This window comes from Ursus maritimus, assembly GCF_017311325.1.
Source record: "Ursus maritimus isolate PB19 chromosome X unlocalized genomic scaffold, ASM1731132v1 scaffold_X1, whole genome shotgun sequence".
NCBI lineage: Eukaryota > Metazoa > Chordata > Mammalia > Carnivora > Ursidae > Ursus > Ursus maritimus.
This window is the reverse complement of record NW_024423319.1, coordinates 23,516,766-23,534,333: the sequence shown is the minus strand read 5'-3', so window position 1 is coordinate 23,534,333 and position 17,568 is coordinate 23,516,766.

Here is a 17,568-nt window from a genome sequence, read left to right as displayed (position 1 = left end):
GAAAGAAAGAAAGAAAGAAAGAAAGAAAGAAAGAAAGAAAGAAAGAAAGAGAAAGTTTCTGTTTTGTTAGCAAAGTTAAGTGTACATGAGGAAAGGGTTTTGTAAATTGGGTAAAGACCACAAAGCTACTAAAGTAGAAGTAGCATTTACAGACAAACATTGCTTAGGCTAGTACAGATGAATGCCTAGTATAATAAGTGAATGTATTTTTTAAGCAGGTATTGGTATATAATCAGAACTTGAAAGATATGTAAAATCAAAATATTACTTTTTGACAGAGAAAAGAAGTGGTATTTCAGGATGGTGAACTAGCACTGACTAGGATTTGGATATAAGACATCCCATATAATAATCCTTTTCTGACTATCCCACTTCCTAATAGTGTTTTAGGCAACCATTATCAAATAATGAGAGTTTGCACTTCTAATAAGAAACTCTTTTTCTATAACTAGAGTAAGGGCAGGAATGCATATTTCATATTCTTGGGAGGATAAGTTGCCCTGCTGAGCTGAAAGAGAGGTTTCATATAAGGAATATATATGCTGAAATAGGTCAAATTGTGGAGAACTATGAAAAACACGTTGACACATTTGTATTGTTATCTTGTACCACTTTAGTTCTGAACATTTCTTTCTTTGACAACACATCTTATTGATGGCGTTCCCATGAACAATGCATTCCCATGGGAGTACCCAGAGATATGTGCAACTCCCAGAGTAGGAAGTCTAGATCCATCCCCTTCCTTTTCACGTTAAGAGTTTCCAAATGGGTGAGAATGTAATTATAGAGATAATTGTGAATCTAGTCAAATGTATTATTTAAATTATTTGTAAGTGGTACTTTCATATTAATAAATAATTACTTGTGATACACGTTAACAATTGCCATAGTGTAAAAAGAGAACTTTGTTTAGTTGTTTTGTGGGGAAAGAAGTGTATGCATTTATCACAGCGTGAAGTCAGCTAATCAATTAAGCATCAAATCTAGGATTTCAGACTTCAGGTGCTTTGGGACTCATCAGACTAAGGTAAAACAATAAGCAGGGAAAAAAAGATAGGACAATAGGATATGAATTATAAAGGAAAATCGATACATTTTATTTTTATTTCCTTTATTACCTTTGCAAATGAAGAAAAAGGAAAAGATTGTATTAAGGGAAAAAAAGTCCAAATAAAGAACTTAACATTACACCACAAGGACCTAGAAAAAGAAGAAACTTAGCTGAAATTTACTAGAGGAAGGAAGTAACAAAGAAAAATTAGAAATAAATAAAATAGAGACAGTAACATAACATTGAAAGTAATGACCAGTTTTTTCAAAAAAAATAAACAAAATTGGCAATGCTTTAACTACATTAAATAAGAAAAAGAGAGAAGACCCAAAAACCAAAATGTGAAATGGAAGAGAAAACAATACAACAGATAACCCCAGAAATACATAGTGTGATGACAAATTACTATACACAATTATATACTAACAAATCAGATAACTTAGAAAAAAACAGATAATTCAGGAGAGGAAAGGGATAAAGAAAGGAGGGTGATCAGAAGGGGGAATGAAGCATGAGAGATTATGGACTCTGGAAAACAAACCAAGGGCTTCAGAGGGGAGGGGAGTGGGGGAATGGGATAGGCTGGTGATGGGTAGTAAGGAGGGCACATATTTCATGGTGCACTGGGTGTTATACGCAACTAATGAATCATCGAACTTTGCATCAAAAACCAGGGATGTACTGTATGGTGACTAACATAATATAATAAATATTAAAAAATAAAATTAAATTAAATTTAATTTAAAAAAATTTTCCAATTAAAAAAAAGAAAAAAAAAACAGATAATTCCTAAAAATGCACAAGTTACCGTGATTGAATGAATCTTGAATCCAATAAATAAGAAATCTTCTTAGACCAATAACAAGAATGAAATTTGATTTTGGAATAAAAAATTGTCCAGCACAGAAAAGCCCAAGACTATATGGTTTCATTGGTGAATTCTACCACACAATTAACAAAATAAGTAATGAAAATCTTTATCAAAATCTTACAAATAATAGAATAGAGGGTACACTTTCAAAGCAACTCCATGAGGCAAGCTGTACCCTGATACCAAAGCAGGATAAAACAATGCAAGAACAACAACAACAACAAAAGTCTAGTTTGTCCTTTGTAAGTATTGCTTACTCTGACTTTTTTTTTTTTACATCCATTTGGGTGACACATATTTCTCCACCCCCTCACTTTCAATCTGCAAGTGTCTTTTCATCTAAAATGAGCCTCGTGTAGGCAGCATATAGATGGATCTCTGTTTGGCATTCATTCTGACACCCTACGTCTTTTGATTGGAACACTTAGTCCATTTACATTCAAAGAAATGATTGATATATAAGTATTTATTGCCATTTTATTGCTTGTTTTGTCTGGAGGTTTTCTCTGATCCTTTCTTGTCTTTTGGTCTCTCCTTCGCACTCATTGAGTCCTCATTAATATTTCTGGCAAGGCTGGTTTAGTGGTCATGAACTCTAATTTTTGTTTGTCCAATAAACTCTTTTTCTCTCCTTCTATTCTAAATGGTAGCTTTGCTGGATAGAATATTCTTGCTGGCAGATTTTTCCCATCCAACACTTTGAAAATACCATGCCACTTTCTTCTGGCTTGCCAAGTTTCTATTGAGAAAACTCTAGCTAGCTTTATGGGTTTTCCCCTGCAAATTAAGGAATTCTGTCCGGCTGCTTTAAAGATTTTTTCTTTATCACTATATTTTGCAAACTTAATTACAATATGTTTTGGTGTTGGCCTGCTTTTCTTTACTTTAGTGGGAGTTCTCTGTGCCTCCTAGATCTGGATGTCTGTTTCCTTTCCCAGATTAGGGAAATTTTCAGCTATTATTTCTTGAAATAAATTTTCTGCCCCCTTTTCTCTCTCTTCTTCTTCTGGGACTCCTATAATACAAATGTTATTACGTTTGATGGAGTCACTGAGTTCCCTAAGCCTATTCTCATGTTCCATAATTCTTTCTCTTGTTCAATTTCATTATTTTGTCTTCTATATCACTAATTCATTCCTCTGCTTCTTCCAGCCTGGTGTTCATTGCTTTATGCCTGTTTCCAGTCTCATTTATTGCATTCTTCATCTCTGATTGATTCTTTTTTAACTCTTTTATCTCAATGATAAAGATCTCACTGATGTCTTCTATTCTTTTCTCAAGCTCAGTGAGAATCCTTATAATTGTTGCTTTAAATTCTCCATCAGGCATGTTACTTATATCAATTTCACTTAGATCTCTGGCCTTGACCTTATCTTTTTCTTTCATTTGTGATAATTTCCTCCATCTTCACATTTTGTCTAAGTCTCTGCCTTCTTCTCTGTGTTAGAAAAGCCAGTTATGTCTCCTGCTCCTGAAAGTAGTGGCCTTGTGAAAAAGAGGTCATTTAGTACCCAAGTCTTGATGCTTCAGGAATTATCTCTGGTGTGCGCTGTGTGTGCTCTGCTGTTGTGTTTTGGCTGCTCTATCCTTCAGGCCAGCCATCTGCATAGGCTCTCTTTGCCTTCTGTAGGCAGTCTTTGGCCTCTGGCCTGAATGTTTTAAGTAGGTGTGCTCTGGTCTGCTTGTGAAATGAGACTTGACACCAACTCTACCAAATCTAGGGCCTTGCAGAACTTTCTGTTGGGAGATATGGTGTGGGAAGAGGATTGTGCTGGTCTTCTTTGGGGAAGTGCCCCACTGTGTCAGGACTGGGGCAAATTTGAAAGAGAAGGGCAGTCCTGCCAGAGTATAGAGGGGTGGAGCTTTGTGTAAGCAAGTTGGGCAGCCCATGTCCCTGTTGGGCCATTTCCCTCAGGTGGCTCTGTGTTTATGCTGAGGGGTTGGGGGAGAGGAATTGTGCTAGCCATCAAAAATTGCTCCTGGAGAGGTATCTCCCTGAATGCTACTTCTCAGTGAATTACTCCTAAAAAAGTGAATATTCTCACCTCTGTGTGCCCCAGGCATTTTCCAGATGCTGTCTCCATGCTGTATGCCTCTTGGTTGTTTCCCTTCTTTCTCTACAGGAGCAGAGCAGTGCCCTCCTGGCTCTATCCCAGCCAAGCCTGCTGACCTTTAAAACTCCAGGCTTTAGAGACATGGTGTAGGCAGGAGCCTACACTGGTCTTTTGGGGAAGGGGCCTACCATGCTGGGACTGAGGCAAGCTTGACTGAGATATGGATGTCCTGCCAGAGTGCAAGGTGATGGGCCTTCGTATGTGCAAGTTAGGCAGCCAGTGTAGAAGCTGACCTGCCTCCAGCAGGTGGCTCTATGTTTATGCTGAGGGGCAGGGGAGGAAAAGGGAACCGGCTAGCGCCCCTGTTCTTGGTGAGGTGTCTCCATGAACACTGCTTCCCAGGGATGCTCTCCGAACTGTGTACCCCAGGTGTTTTCCAGATAGCTGATTCTGTGCTGTCTGCCCCTGGGTTGTTTTCTTGCCTTGTCTCCAGGATCAGGGCAGTGCCCTCCAGGCTGTAACCCAGCCAAGTCCACTGACCTGTATAGCTTCAGGCTTTAAGCCCCTCTGCTTGCACAAACTCTCAAAATTCAGCCCCTCTCATATTCCAAGGTAATGGCTTTGAGGAAATGTTCTCCTTGTGCATTCCCCTGTGTGCCTTTCTCTCTCTTGCTCTTCTCTGAAACCAGGGCTCCCACCCCTTCACAGCATCCCTGATCTGTTTCTCCCCTAAACCATGTCTCCACACTTCTTAACTCCTTTGATGTGGCCTCTTCTTCCTTTAGTTGTGGAGTTTGTTCTGTCAGTCTTCAGGTCAATTTCTGGGGTATTTGGAATGATTTAGTAGTTATCTAGTTGTGTTCCTGGGATGAGAGAAGCCTAGGGTTCTCTTACTACACCATCTTCGATGTCTCTCCCAGAACCACATTCCTTTTTATATTTTCTTCTTATTGAAAGAAAAAGAATACACACAAGTTTAGCATAAGATTCAGAAAATAAATATTTTAAACATTATGGTAACTAGCTTTTCCTTATGCCTAAATGTCAAGCAGCAATAGCTGGTCTATATATAGACTCAGTAAAGTGAACACAGTGGCAGCTTACAGGCAGGTATTTCCTTGCCCATTAAAATAATGGTAATAATTATTAGCTATTAACTATTAATTTTGATTAGTGTTTAAGTGATTACTTTGAACATAGTTTCAATGTTTAAAAATTGATGGAATGAGTACAAATTTGGATTTCTAGCCTCCCTTGAAAATTTGAAAGACCTAGCAACACTGACCTTACATTTCCCAATGTCATCAATCAGCCAAAAGTGAGAAGTACATATTCCTTTTAGGTGAGACAAGCGTTCTGATTTTCCAAACACCCCTCCCAGTTCATTTTACTCCATTATATTCTTGTTTCTTGTAATCATTTGCATTTGTGCTTCCTGACTTAGCATTTGAGGACATCAATATAGATGATTGGGACAGTTTAAGGCAAAGGAATAGATTATAAATCAATGAGATTCTCTTGAAAGGAAGGAAAAAAAGGAAGGAAAAGAAGAAAGGAAGGGAGGAAAAGAGAATGAAGGAAGGAAGGAAGGAAGAAGGAAAGAAGGAACGAACAAACGAACTATGTGACTCATTCATCTGTATCAGGGCCAGACATTCTGTGTGGTTGGAGCCAAACTGATTTCTGTTAGTAGAGATTTTTGGAAGGAAGTAAACAATAAAGAACTTTTGTTTTCAGACCTGTTTATTAAGTTATTTTATAATATTTAAGGACTTTTGAGTCAGATTATAATATTTGCACCTTAGACCATAAAATGTGAAGTAAAAACCTTTACTTATAACAGTGAAGTTGAGAAAATGAAGGGGTTTTTCTTACGTTGATTGACCTTTAGCTTCTCCTGGATTGAAAGAAATAGGGAGATTTTGGCTCTATAGTATGGTTCAAGAGAATGCCTTGAGTTTGAGATGATGGAAACAATGAGGCTAGGTGGAAGAGAGTTGAGTGAGCTCCAGAAATTGTGACTCAACAAGATGAGAACTAATGAAGGAAATGGAGAGTAGGTAGTAGGAAACCCTGTGAAAAGGCAAGACAGACAGATTTTAGATTAAATAATTTATTGCTTCCCCCCCCCGTGTTGCATTTTCTTTTGTTATCCTTATGTTTTCAGTGAATTTTATTAAACATTATAGCCTAGAGTCAGCAGTGCTTTGTTGAATAGAGGTGGTCCAGGCTACATTTCCCTAGTAATAAATCCAGTTTGGAGAAACATGTTGGGACAATCAACTTAGCAGTTTGGGGAGCAGTTATAAGATGTCCATAGATGAATAGCATAAAACACAGAGAAGGTATTTAAAATGAGAAATGGTATCAATCAGAAGAAGAATATAAATATGCCCTGAGAATATTCCGCAGTTCTTAAAAGATAATTTAAACTTTCTGCAGTGACTAAGGATAGAACTTTTTATTGCGATTAGCTGAAAACTGAAAAAGAGGACAGCCTCAAGTGGCTACAGAGTTTCTGGACACTTGGTGTCATTTTTTTGATCAACTTCAATGAATATTTTCCATGACTGAGACCAGATGTTTCTTATTAATCTTTGTATCCCTATACATATATCTGGCATTCACTGAAGCCCCAAACAAACATTTCTTTGTAAAAATATTATTTATTTATTTATTTATTTATTTTTATTTATTTATTTGAGAGAGAGAGAGAGCTAGTGGGAGGAGGAAGAGAGGGAGAGGGACAAGCAGACTCCACACTGAGTGAGAGCCCAATGCGGGGATTGATCCCACAACCCTGAGATCATGACCTGAGCCAAAATTAAGAGTCAGATGCTTAACTGACTGAACCACCCAGGTGCCCCAACAAGCATTTCTTAAGTGGATATATGATGTACACAGCTGGAGGTGGAGATGTGGTTAACTTGGCATAGCCCTGATTGAGAGCAAGTTAATTTGTTAAACATGACTTCATTCTCCAACAATGCAATTCCAAATGAATTCTTCAAAGGAAATTCTGGATTGTTGGTTCTAATGCTCCAGCCCATATCAGAAGAGCAGAGATCCACTCTGTTTGGGGGTTTGCACAAGAGAATAAAAAAGGACAGGTACACTCATGGTCACAAGATGAAGAAATCCTGTGCCAGTGCTGGGTCTTTAGTTTCCTGACTTAATCCTTTTCCATTAGGAATGAAGTATATAAAAATAAAGGTATGTGTTTCTATTATGTTACAAATAAATGAACTACCTCTGTGTAACCTTGTCCTTTTTCTTGTTTTGTTTTTCTACTTTTATTGACTGAAAGATTTTTTTTTTTGGAAACACTTTTTTTATTTGTTGGGAGATTATTCATCATTTCCTGACTTCAGTGCAATGCTAAGCCAATCTTGACTGGGCCTGGAGAGAAAGGAATCCATGAGAGAGTGAGATATGATTCCAAGATGCCTTTTGCTTTAATCCTGTTTGGTAAAACACCATACAAACCTTGGCTCAGAGCTCAGAACAAGCCCACCAGGCTGCACATTTCCCTGTATAGTCTGGTATTTGTTTTTCTACTTAGATACTAGATATTTTTCTCACCCTGGTGGACAAGCTGCTCTAGACACCTTATAATCAGGAGAAGAGGCTCCAATGTTAGCTATTTAATCTTTGCTTTTTCTCAGTGTTGTGCCAAGGGGAATGGGGTAGGGGATGAGGTGAGAATAGCGTGCCAAAGATGCAGCCAATAAGAGATTGCTTTACTTAAAGAGAATTTTTAAAAAACCCAATAGACCAAACGTCAGTCTGCTTTTATTGTTAACATATGCCAGCATTTCTAAACATTATCAGTGATAAAATACATCTTTGCCATGGTTGGCTGCTCTCATGGTCCCTCCCACCTTGATACCTCACTCCTTCTTCCCCATGTTTCTTCCATTCTAATTAAATTAGCCAAGTGCTTAAAATCATAGACACAAAACACTGACTACTCTGCCATTTGTTAGCTATGTGACCTTGGGAAACTCATTAAACATATTTGTGAATATGTTGATAGCATCAACTTCATAGAGATATTGTGAGAAATTAATGGGTTGATTTTTAATACTGCTTATAAACAATGCCTGACACATAATAAGATCAATGTGTTAGCTATTATCTTATTATCATTATTATTATTAATTATTATTATTATTATTTCTCTGGGGATTTGCTACTTTTTTGAAAATGGGCACAATTTCAAGGTTTCATTAATTTGAAATTTGGTTGCAAGAATATTTTTTACATTTGCACTGTTTCTGGACATAATTAACTCAAGCTTAAAATTGAAGAAATTGATTTTTCTTATATATTTTACTATACTGTATAAAAACAGAAACCAATGCAAAGAGACTGATTTTGCAGAACATCTTTAGTTGTGAGTGAAAGAATGTTATTTGAGTATTTATTGTCTACTATATATAAGGTAGCATGAGTTGATACCAAAGTATGAGATGACTTCTCTATCCTTACAATCTAGTGGGTGAGAATAAATCATGCTAAGACCTGTATATACACAAAGTGACTCCTCCACTTGATCATAGAAAACAGGGTTAATTAATCACAACACTATTTTTTCAATATTAATGGCTTCAAAACCTCTCTGAATGTAAGACTTTAAGTAGCAATCACTTATATGTGGAAGTTTATAGTTATTATCAGGGGTGAAAATGGCACCTAATTGTTAAATGAATAATCTGTGCAGCAGAAAATTATATAAAGGGATGAAGGAGTAAAATCGCTGAGAAGGAGTGACCTTCAATTATACTTAAGAATGAATAAAATATTTTTTTAAATTTAAATTTTAGTTAACATACAGTGCAACATTGGTTTCTGGAGTAGAATTCATTGATTCATCACTTACATAGAACACCCAGTGCTCACCGCAAGTACCCTCTTCAATGCCCATCACCCATCTAGACCATCTCCCACTCACCTCCATCCATCAACCCTCAGTTTGTTCTCTATTGTTAAGAGTCTCTTATGGTTTGTTTCCCTCTGTCCTTTTTCCTCCTTCCCATATATTAATCTGTTTCCTTTATTAAATACCATATATGAGTGAGATCATATGGTATTTGTCTTTCTCTGACTGACTTATTTCACTTAGCATAATACACTCTAGCTCCATCAACATCTTCGCAAGTGGCAAGATTTCATTCTTTTTGATGGCTAAGTAATATTTCATTATAGATGTATATATACATATATAACACATTTTCTTTATCCATTCATCAGTCAATGGTCATTTGGGGTCTCTCCATAGTTTGGCTATTGTTGATAATGCTGCTATAAATATACATCAGGGTGCATGTACACCTTCCAATTTGTACTTTTCTATCCTTTGGGTAAATACCCTGTAGTGCAATTGCTGGATCATAGGTAGTTCTATTTTTAACTTTCTGAGGAACCGCCATACTGTTTTACAGAGTGGCTGCACCAGGCTGCATTCCCACCAACAGTGCAAGAGGGTTCCCCATTTCTTCCCATCATTAACAACACTTGTTTCTTGTGTTGTTAATTTTAGCCATTCTGACAGGTGTGAGGTAGTATTTCATTTTTGTTTTGACTTGTATTTGCCTGATGATGAGTGATGTTGACATCTTTCCATGTGTCTGTTAGCCATCTGGATGTCTTCATTGGAAAAACATCTGTTCATGTCTTCTGCTCATTTAACTGGATTATTTGTGGTTTTTTTGGGGGGGTGTTGAGTTTGGTAAGTTCTTTATATATTTTGGGTATAACCCTTTATCATATATGTCACTTGCAAATATCTTCTCCCATTTCATAGGCTGCCTTTTAATTTTATTAATTGTTTCCTTTACTGTGCAGAAGCTTTTTTTTTTTTTAAGAAGAAGTCCAAATAGTTAACTTTTGCTTTTGTTTCCCTTGACTCTGGAGATGTGTCCAGTTAGAAGTTGCTATGGATGATGCCAAAGAGGTTGCTGCCTGTGTTCTCCTCTAGGATTTTGATGGTTTCCTGTCTCAAATTTAGGTCTTTCTCCATTTGGAAGTTATTTTTGTGTATAGTGTATGAAAGTGGTCCAATTTCATTCTACTGCATGTTGCTGTCTGGTTTTCCCAACAGCATTTGCTGAAAAGACTGTTTTTTCCATTGAATATTCTTTCCTGCTTTGTCAAAGATTGGCTGACCATACAGTTGTGGGTCCATTTCTGGGTTTTCTTTTCTGTTCCATTGAACTATGTGTTTGTTTTTATGCCAGTACCATACTGTCTTGATCACTACAGCTTTGTAAGATAGCTTAAAGATCTTCTGGATAACTTAATGCAGCCTCTACATCAGCACTTGCTGCTTTACCTTTCACTTTTATGTTATGGAGATGGCTTTTTTCCTTAAACCTCATGAACCAGACTCTGCCAGCTTAAAACTTTCCTTCTGCAGCTTCTTCACCTCTCTCAGCCTTCACAGAGTTGAAGAGAGCACCTTGCTCTAGATTAGGCTTTGGCTTAAGGGAATGTTCTGTTTGGTTTGATCTTCTATCCAGACCACTAAAATATTCTTCCTACAATCAATAAAGCTGTTTCACTTTTTTATAATTTGTGTGTTCACTGGAGGAGCACTTTTAATTTTTTTCAAGAACTTTGCTTTTGTATTTGCAACTTGGGTAACTGATTCAAGAGGTCCATCTTTAGGTCTATCTCAGCTTTTGACATGCCTTCAGCAATAAGCTTAATCATTTGTAGGTTTGATTAAAGGTAAGCTAGTCTCTTTGGGAAATTAATTATCTCAGAAAACTATCAGAAAAGTGCTCAAAAAGAATATGATTTTAAGTAACATTTAAGATATTTACATTGGTATTATAATCATAAATCTAATAATTCTGATACTTAAAACATTAAATATAGAAATACAATTACTTAGGAGACAAGAAATGAAGATTTGTCTCCCACAATAAAATTGACTGCACAGCAAACATAATGGTGAATATTCTCAATGTGGAGATAAGGGAAACAAAACAAAACAAACAAAAATGAAATCTGTTACATTTACTTCTGAGTCCATAGGAGATCCCTTATGTACAAAAATAAATCTTCAGGACTGATTTCTACAACAATGTGAGTTTTTGTGGTTCTTTGTCAGTTTTCTGTTTTTGTTTGTTTGTTTTTTGAAGAGGTGAAGTGAGGATTAGATAAAGTCCTTTTTTTAGGGATCCTAATAACTCTTTACATAAGAAACTATCTGCTTTGCTTACATGTAGGACTTAATTTTGGATCATACTTACCAGACCATCTAGATTTCTCATTCAGTAATGTTGGTTCACAAGACAAATTATCTGAATAAAAGGAAGAAAAATCATATCTCCATACAATAATGTTTGTACATTTGTGCATAGGTTCACCTATTCAATAATATTTAATAAATTCCTACATTATATAAGACAATACTCCAACCACTACAGCAGGAAGATTAAGCATGTACAGAAAACATGATGATGTAGTGTTGTGTGTTGTATAACATGAGAGGAAATTTGTTTTATGTATTTATTTTTTAAAGCATTTTATTTAGTTATTTGAGAGACAGGAGGAACACCAGTAGGGGAAGGGCAGAGGGAGAGGAAGAGGAAGAGGGAGAAGCAGACTCCCTGCTGAGCAGGGAGCTCAAGGTGGAGCTTGATCCCAGGACCCTAGGATCATGACCTGAGCTGACGGCAAACACTTAACCAACTGAGCTAACCAGGCACACCAGCATGAGAGGAATTTTAGACTGAATATAGAATGGTAGCTGTGCAGATGAAAACTAGATTACAGGGCACCTGGGTGGCTCAGTCAGTTAAGTGTGTGCCTTTGACTCAGGTCATGATCTTGGGGTCCTGGGATCAAGTCCCACACTGGGCTTTCTGCTCAACAGGGAGTCTGCTTCTCCCTCTCATTCTTTCTCTCTGTGCTCTCTCTCTCTCTCTAAAATAAATAAATAAAATCACTAATGAATCATTGAACATTACATCAAAAACCATTGATGTACTATATGCTGGCTAATTGAATTTAAATTAAAAAAAGAAAGAAACTGAGGGCTTCAGAGGGGAGGAGGGTGGGGGATTGGGATAGGACAGTGATGGGTATTAAGGAGGGCACATATTGCATGGAACACTGGGTGTTATATGCAAACAATGAATCGTGGAACAGTACATCAAAACTAATGATGTACTATATGGTGACTAACATAATAAAAAAATTTTAAAAAAAGAAAGAAAACTGATTACAGAAACACACACACACACACACACACACACACACAGGGCATCACAAAGTTAAAAGAAGCAGGTCCTAACAGTGTTTGGATATTGAATAATAATAAAGAAAAAAAAACTCAGGATATTTGGTAAGAAACCATACAATTAGCAAAAACAGAAAAGGCAGAAAATGCAAGTATGGGAAACATGGTGAATTTGATGAATGCTGAAAACCTAGGTTGGTAAGAAATGTTGTTCTTCTGTCAAAAGGTTTCACCCCAGTCATCACTAGAATTCTGTTAACATTAAACTAATGAGGCTCTAACGTCATTTTATGCCCCAGAGGAGTTAAGTTGTGCAAAAATTCTGTCTTTAGCACCCTAGAACAAATTTGCTACTAAAGTGAATAGTGAGACATGTAACCCATGATGGAAAAAGGATTCCAACTAAAAGTGTATTTTAAGTAGAGAAGGGTAAAAACACTTTCTTCACATCTTTGTTTAACCTCCTGAGACTGCCGAGTTTCTAATACAAGAAATGTGGATTGAGAGGATCTATGTGCATATACCAGTGTTTGGTATGTGACAGGAATATATTGCTGTGGCTCATTTTCATTGTATAAATAATACAGGATGAGTCAGAGGATAATACGAAAGTGAGAATAACCCTTAAAGAGAATTTCTACAGCTTTTCAATTCTGTAGACAATTATCATATGGTTCCTCTCATCTATGGAACATAAGAAGTAGGAAGATCGGTAGGAGAAGAATGGGATAAAGAAAAGGGGTAATCAGAAGGGGGAATGAAGCATGAGAGACTATGGACTCTGAGAAACAAACTGAGGGCTTCAGAGGGGAGGGCGGTGGGGGAATGGAATAGACTGGTGATGGGTAGTAAGGAGCGCATGTATTGCACGGTGCACTGGGTGTTATACACAACTAATGAATCATTGAACTTTACATCAGAAACCAGGGATGTACTGTATGGTGACTAACTGATAATTTTTAATATAATAAAAAAACATTAAAATTAAAAAAAAAACTGTATTGACACACTGAGAAAAACTTTTGTAAAGAAAGACCGGCAAAAAAAAAATTATCCGCGAAATTCAAGAAATACTGGTAAAAAAAAAAGTACTGGATAAATCATATCATTTATAATTTATGTGAGAAAAGGAGATTTAAGTTTGGAATATTTTTGTATTTGACCATCAGATATAGCTGACCTTTAGATTAAATTTTCTGGTGTCAGTTTCCCATTAATAATAAATGTTCCAAACCAGCTCTCACGTAGGTTTTCTCAACTTCTGTTTTGGGATGTGGCATGCTATTTGATTATATGCCAGTTCTTTTTAAATCATCAAATGAAGTACACATTCAAACAAAGATCATTATTTAATTCCAATTTAAAATTGTTTTGATTTAAATTAAATTTAGTTTGACAACTCTGAAAACAAGTTTAAAAAAATCTAGTTCATTTATTGGTAATAAGCTCCATAATTACTATTTTTTATCTATCAGTTATTAAATCTATGTGTTCTTTATAAAATGTTTCACAGGTTAATGAATAAATTATGTACCTTGATATAATTTATGCAAGTTGTTTTAAATTTGTCAGTTGAATCAGAATTTACTTGCTTAAGTAAAACATTAGCATTTAAAATACTGTATCCCTGTAGACAGCAAATGGATGGGTCATGCCTTTTTATCCAATCTGCAAATCCATGGCACTTTATGGGAGCATTTAGACCATTCACATTGAGAGTGATTACTGGGAGATATGATTTTAATGATATCATGTTGCCTGTAAAGTCTTTGTTTCTATAGATTGTAACTTTCTGTTCTGTATAACTCTTGGGGCTTTTTTACTTTTATAGAATCCCCCTTAATATCTCCTGTAGGGCTGGTTTTGTGGTTATGAAATTGGTCAGTGTCTGGCAATTCTGGAAGGTCCTTATCTCTCCATCAGTTCTGAATGACACACAACAAAAAGGGATAAAAGGTATCCAAATTGGCAAAGAAGAAGTCAAACTGTCTCTCTTCACAGATGACATGATACTCTATATAGAAAACCCAAAAGAATCCACCCCCAAACTACTAGAAGTTATAAAGCAATTCAGTAATGTGGTGGGATACAAAATCAATGCTCGGGAAGAGGGAGAGGCAGACTCCCCACTGAGCAGGGAGCCCAATGCAGGACTCATCCCAGGATGCTGGGATCATGACCTGAGCCAAAGGCAGATGCTTAACTGACTGAGCTGCCCAGGTGCCTGACCATTTTTGGTTTTAGAAAAAGAGTTACCCTTGGCACAAAAACAGACACATAGACCAATGGAACAGAATAGAGAACCCAGAAATGGACACTCAGCTCTTTGGGCAACTAATCTTTGACAATGCAGGAAAAAACATCCAGTGGAAAAAAGACAGTCTCTTCAATAAATGATGTTGGGAAAATTGGACAGCTACATGCAAAAGAGTGAAACTTGGCCACTCTCTCACACCATACACAAAGATCAACTCCAACGGATGAAAGACCTCGATGTGAGACAGGAATCCATCAAAATCCTGGAGGAGAACATAGGCAGCAACCTCTTTGACATCAGCCACAGCAACTTTTTTCATGACACATCTCCAAAGGCAAGAGAAACAAAAGAAAAAAATGAAGCTGTGGGACTTCATCAAAATAAAAAGCTTCTGCACAGCCAAGGAAACAGTTAAAAAAACTAAAAGGCTATGGACTCTGAGAAACAAACTGAGGGCTTTGGGGGTGGTGGTGGGGGGGGGAATGGGATAGGCTGGTGATGGGTAGTAAGGAGGGCATGTATTGCATGGTGCACTGGGTGTTATACGCAACTAATGAATCATCAAACTTTATGTCAAAAACCAGGGATGTACTGTATGATGACTAATATAATTTTTAGGAAAATGACCAGTTTTAAGGATAAAAACAAAACACACTAAAAAACAACTAAGAGGCAGCCCACGGAATGGGAGAAGATATTTGCAAATGACACTACAGTTAAAAGACTGGTATCCATGATCTACAAAGAACTTCTCAAACTCAATACACAAGAAACAAATAATCAAATCAAAAAATGGGCAGAAGATATGAACACTTTTCCAATGAAGACATACAAATGGCTAGCAAGTACATGAAAAAATGTTTAACATCAGTAGCCAATAGGGAAATTCAAATCAAAACCACATTGAGATACCACCTTACTTCAGTTAGAATGGCAAAAATTGACAAGGGAAGAAACAACAAATGTTGGAGCAGCTGCAGAGAAAGGGGATCCCTCTTCCACTGCTGGTGGGAATGCAAGTTGGTACAGCCACTTTGGAAAACAGTGTGGAGGTCACTTAAAAGCCAGGCCTCGTGCTGCTCCTGCATCCAGCTGCTCACTACTGGCATGATATCGCCGTTGGCACAGCGCAAAGGAAGAGGCGTACCACGTTCATAGTATCCACAATAGCAATTGGAAGGAAGGAAATAGATGCCTTCACCCAGATGACTGATGCAAGAAGAGTGATCCATAGTATGCTATGGAATATTACCGTTCCAGACAGTGAACGATTCTCAACATTTGCTGCAATTACTCCTCCAGTCCCATCCATGTTGCAGCAAATGTTGAGAAATCCTTCTTTTTGATGGCTGAGTAATATTCCATTGTATATATTGACCACATCTTCTTAATCCAGTCATCTAGTGAAGGGCATCTCAGCTCCTTCCACGATTTAGCCATTGTGGACAATGCTGCTATGAACATTGGGGTGATGGTGCCCCTTCTTTTCACTACGTCTGTATCTTTGGGGTAGATACCCAGTAGTGCAATGGCTGGATCATAGGGTAGCTCAATTTTTAACTTTTTAAGGGACCTCCACACTGTTTTCCAAAGTGGCTGGACCAACTTGCACTCCCATCAACAATGTAGGAGGGATCCCCTTTCTCCACATCCTCTCCAACAATTGTTGTTTCTTCCCTTGTCAATTTTTGCCATTCTAACTGAAGTAAGGTGGTATCTCAATGTGGTTTTGATTTGAATTTCCCTATTGGCTACTGATGTTAAACATTTTTTCATGTACTTGCTAGCCATTTGTATGTCTTCATTGGAAAAGTGTCTGTTCATATCTTCTGCCCATTTTTTGATTTGATTATTTGTTTCTTGTGTATTGAGTTTGAGAAGTTCTTTGCAGATCTTGGATACTAGTCTTTTATCTGTAGTGTCATTTGCAAATATCTTCTCTCATTCCGTGGGCTGCTTCTTAGTTTTTTGGGCTGTTTCCTTGGCTGTGCAGAAGCTTTTTATCTTGATGAAGTCCCACAAGTTCATTTTTTCTTTTGTTTCTCTTGCCTTTGGAGATGTGTCATGAAAAAAGTTGCTGTGGCCGATGTCAAAGACGTTCCTGCCTATGTTCTCCTCTAGGATTTTGATGGATTCCTGTCTCATATCGAGGTCTTTCATCCACTTGGAGGTTATCTTTGTGTATGGTGTGAGAGAGTAGTCAAGTTCCATTCTTTTGCATGTAGCTGTCCAATTTTCCCAACACCATTTATTGAAGAGACTGTCTTTTTTCCCACTGGATATTTTTTAATGCTTTATCAAAGATTAGTTGCACAAAGAGCTGAGTGTCCATTTCTGGGTTCTCTTTTCTGTTCCATTGGTCTATGTGTCTGTTTTTGTGCCAGTACCATGCTGTCTTTGTGAACACAGCTTTGTAGTATAGCTTGAAATCCAGCAACGTGATGCAGCCAGGTTTGTTTTTCCTTTTCAATAATTCCTTGGCAATTCGGACCACAAAACCAGCCCTCCAGGAGACATTAAGGGGGGTTCTATAAAAGTAAAAAGGCCCCAAGAGTGATACAGAACAGAAATTTACAATCTATAGAAAGAAAGACTTCACAGGCAACATGACATCATTAAAATCATATCTCTCAACAATCACTCTCAATATCAATGGCCTAAATGCTCCCATAATGCCACAGGGTTCCAGATTAGATAAAAAGTCATGACCCATTCATTTGATGTCTACAAGAGACTCTTCTTGAACCTAAAGATACCTCCAGACTGAAAGTGATGGGATGGAAAAACCATAAAATAGACAAATCACCTAAGCAGAAAATCAATGAAGAAACAAGAGCTTTGAATGATATATAGACCGGATGGACCTCATAGATATATATAGAACACTACACCCCAGAACCAAAGAATACACATTCTTTTTGAATGCACATGGAACGTTCTCCATAATAGACCATATATTGGGTCACAAAACAGGTCTCAACTGATACCAAAAGACTGAAATTATTCCCTGCATATTCTCAGACTACAATGCTTTGAAATTGAAACTCAATCACAAGGAAAAATTTGGAAGAAACTCAAACACTT